At 42.4% G+C, this 6,255-nt stretch overlaps 1 pseudogene; it reads right to left on the reverse strand.

Moving 5' to 3' along the window:
- Positions 1-4,862: 4,862 nt before the first annotated feature.
- Positions 4,863-5,860, reverse strand: LOC142448813 (succinate dehydrogenase [ubiquinone] cytochrome b small subunit, mitochondrial pseudogene; annotated as a pseudogene).
- Between the last annotated feature and the right edge of the window lie 395 nt (positions 5,861-6,255).

Raw genomic sequence — 6,255 nt, forward strand, 5'->3', positions numbered from 1 at the left:
CTTAAATCTTACCTCTGTACAAGAAGAGTTTGTTCTAATAATGTGGCACTCTATGATACCCACTTCCCTGACACTATCGCTGAAGACAAAATGAGTGAACAAGCAAATGTGGTGAAGAGAGCTGACAGTGCGCCACTATAAAAACCTATGGCATCTGGGGTCTTAAAGGCTTGAAGTTAAACAAGCAGCCATCTAGCTGAGAAGCAACGAAGCCCACATGGAAGAAGCACACCAGCCTGTGTGAACCTGAGGTCTTGACTGGAAGAGATATCAGAAGTTCAATAAGCACACATCCAAATTGATATGAAGGGTGCTGGATAGAGTGGAGACCCAAAGTCCACCAGCAAGAAAATTGGCCAGTTCCTCTTAGTGGGACCTCATGGGACGGAGGATAAATCCAGGCTATGGCACTGATGAACCACATAACTGTTCTCTAGTTCTCTAAGATTTCCTCCCCTTATGGTCCCTATTATGGTCCTTACGTGACAGACCTCATGAATCGTGTAGATTTGTGTATGTTCATTTGTACTTTTTAGATCACTTGGTGTATTGTAGTCAAGATAGATGAGCCCTCAGAGACGCTGACAGGGGTAAGGGTTTCCCAAGGGTATGGGAAATGAGGGGTGAGGAGAAAGCGGGGAAGAAGGAAGTTGATGACACTGATGATAGTATAGCCCCACCCGATGGGCCTGCACAGCAGAACGGTATGGGAAGGGGAGGGATATATTAGAATAAATAAGATATGTCAATAAAAGTATCATTAAGAAATTGGAGTATCAAAGTCTCCTGTTATTGTTGAGTTGTCTACTTCTCCCTTCAATTCTGTTAAGGGTGTGGTTTGTGTCATCTAAGGCTCTCTCATTGGGTGTACCCATTATTATGACAATGTCCTATGGTTGAATTGCTTTGGGGTTTTTTTAATAAGAGTTGTAGTGATGATATATAATAGTTAAAATGTTTATTTGATGCAACTCTTTTTTATTCACGTATCATTCAAATATCATAAAATTCAATTGTTTAAAATTATTAAAGAGTTGTGCATTCAGCAACACAATAAATTTTAGAACATTTTCTTCATTTTTGCATTAATTAGCTCTCCATTTTCCCCCAACCTAAGAAACTATTAATCTAGTTGCTCTCTATATAGATTTACCTATTGTGATAGGTAGGTTTATTGTGCCAACATGACCAATGAACATATGTGGGATTAATTGAAGGGTGGAGAGATAAATGGCTTGGTGAGCCTTGCCTTTCTTGTCTCTTGCTCTTTGATGATCAGACCAGTGTGCAGCTGCCTTGCTTGTTCTCTGCTTCAATGTACAAGCTACATTACCTGTGGGAGACCTAACTCGTGGACTGTGTTGCTGTAGTTTGAGGTTCCTTCAATACCTGCTTCACCATGCTACTGGTGTATACATCGCTTGAGCTGGGGACAGTTAGACCCTATCATCCGGCTGACTGTTGGTGATCTGCCTTGCTGTTTGCTGTCTGTGCCTGGATAGACTGAATTGCTCTACAGAGGACTACCCGGCGGCCCTCTAGACTGGAAGGACTGCCAGTGTCTCACAGCTGTCTCATGGAAGTGAGTTGTACTAAGCCATTTGTACTGCTTTATAGATTAATTAACTGTTTATTTCACATGTTATATATAGCTATATATCTATATAAGCATCTATAAAATCATTAGTGTCCTGGTTTTGTTTCGTTTGAGAACCCTGTCTAACATACCAATTCTGAGTTTCATATAAAGAAAATCATTCCCCCCCCCTACAAGCCCAAATAGCAGCAAAAGAATAAAACACATTAACCCCAAAGAAAGTAATACAAGCTAGAATAAGGTAAAACTGAGTCAAAAGGGAAACAAATGGTAAGATGTTACATTTTACCCTAACTAACCTGCAGCAGTCAACTCTCCAATGCATTCTGTCGGTAGGTTCCATCAAGGTGGTTCCAACCCATTGTGACTTTGTACACAACTGGATGAAGTACTGCCTGGTTCTACTCCATCCTCATGATTTTACCTATGCTTGAGCCCCTTGTTGTACCCATGGTGTTAATTAATCTCCTTGAAGACCTTCCTCTTTTCAGCTGCCTCTTTATTTTATCAAACATGATGTCCTTCTCCAGAGACTGGCCTCTCCTGACAAGTTGTCCAAAGTGTGTAACATGAAGTCTCGCTATCCTGCCTCTAAGAGCACTCTGGCCATACTTCCACAACAGACCAGCTTGTCCTTCGAGCAGTCCATGGCGCACTGCGATAGAGTGTCTGTATTGTGATGCCGGAAGCTGTATCACTGGTTTTTCAAATACTGGCAGGGTCGCCCAGAGTGAACAGGTTTCAGTGGAACTTCCAGATTAAGAACTGACAAGAAGGACTCAGCTTCCCACTTCAGAGGATGGAATCTATGAAACCCTTATGCACTCTGTTGGGGGCCAGATTATGCACATCTTGTTCAAGGGACTGACCAAGGGCCTTCAAGGGAGGCTGACTCCATGTGAGGGCGCTTTGAAGTTTGTGTTTTGCTGTTATCTATAGTCATCTGCAAACTTGGTACCCAGAATTTAAGCTCTAATACAGTCACCTCCTCTTATCTCATAATATATTATTATTAATAATTCTTCAATCACACTGGCTGGTGTGCTCCTTCAGTGTGATTTATCTGACACCTCACTTAGATGGCTGCTAGTTTTCAGACAAGTCCTTAAGACCCTAGATGCTGTTGTTGTTTTTTTCCTGCTAAATAAGCACTATCTGATAGTTTCACCACACTGTACTATAGTAACCATATCTTCAATGATCACTGCATGAGGGCAAATATCGAGCAGGGGCCGCATCATAAGAACTAATTTTTCTTAGCTTTGTGCTTGCAATTAAGTCTGAGCTCAAAATACACTCATATATCTATTATGATTTACATATTTACTCGGTCTATTTTAAAGTCAGCATTATCACTTTCTTGAGAAATATTATAAACAACCTCCATCGGACATTTGGGAGTTCTAATAATAATATTAATTTCAAATACTATTGAGAAAAGGAAATTATATATATATGAAAGTTTTAAGACTAAAATACATGGATTGTTGGCTTGCACATATTTAAACCAAATTACTGAACACTGTTTACTAAAACAATGAGAACTGAACACAAGTAAAACTTTCAATAACTATCATTCACTAGAGCAAAAATATATCTGCAAAAATAAGACATGTCGTGAAAAGCAAGTAGAGGTATGAAAATAGCAATTATGTAGAAGTCTTAAGTTGTCACTTTCATTGAGTCAATTTAAACTCATAGTGATCCTATACAACAGGGTAGAACTGTCCCTGTGAGGTTATGACACTGTAACTTCTTATGAGAGTAGAAAGCCTTGTCTTGCTCCATAGAGTGGCTGATGGTTTTAAACTGCTGCCCTGGAGGTCAAAAGCAAGGGAGTTTACCAAAGTCCAACAACTTCCAGTTCCACAACCTTGGAATACCAATCACCTTATCCCAATACTATGATGTGTTACCATAGGTCCAAAGGAGTATTTCCATTCTTCTAAACTGCAACAGGTGTATTTAAGGTAAAGTTCAGTTGTCTTCGTGGGGTTTCCAAATTGAATCCTTCTGGTGTGGCCTGTGAAGAATGCTTTGCACATTAAATAGACGGAATCTGAAATCCTGGTTGCCTATAGTATGTGGCCAGGGTCACCAACTACTTAATAGAAATTAGGTTAAAAAAAGCATGATTAGAAACATACACTAGGGTGATTCTCCCATCGGCAGTCTACATAAGTAATGTTGAGCATTTTCCCCAGGTTGTCCCTCTTGGTTTTTCCACTGACAGAAGTGAACTCAACTTCTCAGAGACAGATCTGTGCCTCCTCCTCTGTTTTTAATTTTTCATTGAAATTCACTGAAGACGATTGCACAACTGTTGATTGGGGATGATGTTGGGAATATGCCGTATGGCAGGAACTGCTTGGCCATCTTCCTTTCCTCTAAATGAAAAACTGACCTCCAGCTGGTGAGGCCTCCCCTCAAGAAGTTTTTAAGATGTACAAATAGGCTTCTGCCATTCTCCAAGTCTCTGTGTCCTCACACCCAGAAGATGGCTCAAGAGGAGCTCATGATGGGTGGGCTGCGGGCCCCATACCAAGTTGCCCCCATACAGTTTACCGTAATCAGCATCCAGAGTGAATCCCACGAGCCTGAACACGTCATCTGGTCCCTCTTGTACGCGTTCTTCCTCAACTGCTGTTGCCTGGGCTTCGTGGCCTATGCCTACTTCGTGAAGTCTAGGGACCAGAAGGTGGTGGGTGACATGATTGGGGCCCAGAGCCACTAGTCCACTGCCAAGTACCTGAACATCTTCTCTACGGTCTTCGGCTTCCTAGGAATCCTCCTCTTTGTCAGTCTTCTCACCACGGGCACAGGGATGAGCTTTCAAGCCCTGTCACAGATGATAGGCCAGAAAGGCCACTAGCCACTAGCCATTGTACCTTGCTGTGTCCTGAACACTCTGGCCCTGCCCTGCTGGATGACCTGACCCCTGCCCTGCCAGCCCCCACTCCTGTCCACAGCCGTTTGCACATGTATCTCCATCTCTCAGCAAGCTCATTAAAGTGCCCCAGTGTATAAAAAGATGTACAAATAAGGAAGTCAGAGATGAATAATACACATTAGAGAGATATGGCACTTCAAGTGTTTTTTTGCCTCACAATTTTATATTTGTTGAGAGATCAGCAAAGAATATTTACAGGTTAACATTCAGTTGGGACTCAATAAGAAGTTAATAAATCTACAAGGCAACCTCCTCTCTCAATGGAACTTCTCTATATTCAAAATTTCCCCAAGTCGTTACTCTTGGGATTGAGAAATTAATAATGTGAGATTACCAAACTTTTCTAACTTTAAACTCACCCTAGGGCATCAGTAAGAGGGTTCAACACAACAGAGCAGAGTTTTCAACAATTAAGCACAGTTTTAATTTTCTGTTAAATCTTTAAGAGTTAGCAGTCTTGCCCATTTTCCGTCATTGCCTGAACGAACACAGAAGACCTTTAATCATAACGTGCTGATAGTAACCAACTGAATCCTCACTTAGAGACTATCCAATTAAAAGGCAAGGGCTCATATTCCTTTTGTTACAGTGTGGGTTTGGGGAGTAGTTAAGAGTTAGTTCCTGTATCATCTCACTAGAAAATGGAACTCAGTCTACTTCATGAATACAATTCTTCTCACACTTTTTCCTAGTCATATGGTTCTCTGCAGGTTTAATCTTTGGACAGATCTGTTATTTCCTCCTTATAGACAGGCGAATGGCATAACACAGCAGAGGCAAAGAGCTGTACAATCAATTTTTAGGGTGTGAAGTAAAAAGAGTCAGAGCTTCCATAGCATGGCCACAGCTTTGCAGATGCCAACGTCGTGGTAGGTGAAGTAACAAAGGCCAGCAAAGGTCACGGCTGAGAGTGCCAACAGGCCTGCCTTGGCAGCTTTCTGGGCAGCTTCCCCATGGACATAGTCAGTAACAACCTGTCCAATGCCCCAGTGACTATGAAGCGTGAGGGCTGCTGCCAGGGAGTAGTCCACCGCTGAGCAGGGATTCAAATAAGCAGCTGGGAGCAGGCCCAAGAGCAAAACACTGACCACCCTCTCACCAGTCCAGTGGATAGATGCAGCCTTGGAGCCAGCATGGTGACTAGGGGACAGGTGGATGTGCTGCACTCCCAGAGTAGAGCGGTCCTGGAGAAATGCTGAGGCAAGCGCAGTTCTGACCACTGGGGCTCGGTGGAACAGAGCTCGGGCTCCGGGGGCACCGCGGAAGACGCTCAGCCTCAAAACCACCGCCATCGCGTTTCCTAGGGCTCAAGGTCACCCAGCACCCCGGAAGCAGTTGTGGCACTTCAAGTTTTAGGAGACCATATTAAGTGACCACATGACTTGAGAAAAGACGCCTGTCTTTTTTTTTTTTTTTACATTTTATTAGGGGCTCATGCAACTCTTATTACAATCCATGCATATACATACATCAATTGTATAAAGCACATCTGTACATTCTTTGCCCTAATCATTTTTTTCTCCTCTTTTCTTTTTTTACATTTTATTAGGGACTCATACAACTCTTATCACAATCCATACATATACATACATCAATTGTATAAAGCACATCCGTACATTCTTTGCCCTAATCATTCTCAAAGCACCTGCTCTCCACTTAAGCCCTTTGCATCAGGTCCTCTTTTTTCCCCCCTTCCCTCCCTGCTCCC

The sequence above is a fragment of the Tenrec ecaudatus genome, chromosome 5, assembly GCF_050624435.1.
Source record: "Tenrec ecaudatus isolate mTenEca1 chromosome 5, mTenEca1.hap1, whole genome shotgun sequence".
Lineage (NCBI taxonomy): Eukaryota > Metazoa > Chordata > Mammalia > Afrosoricida > Tenrecidae > Tenrec > Tenrec ecaudatus.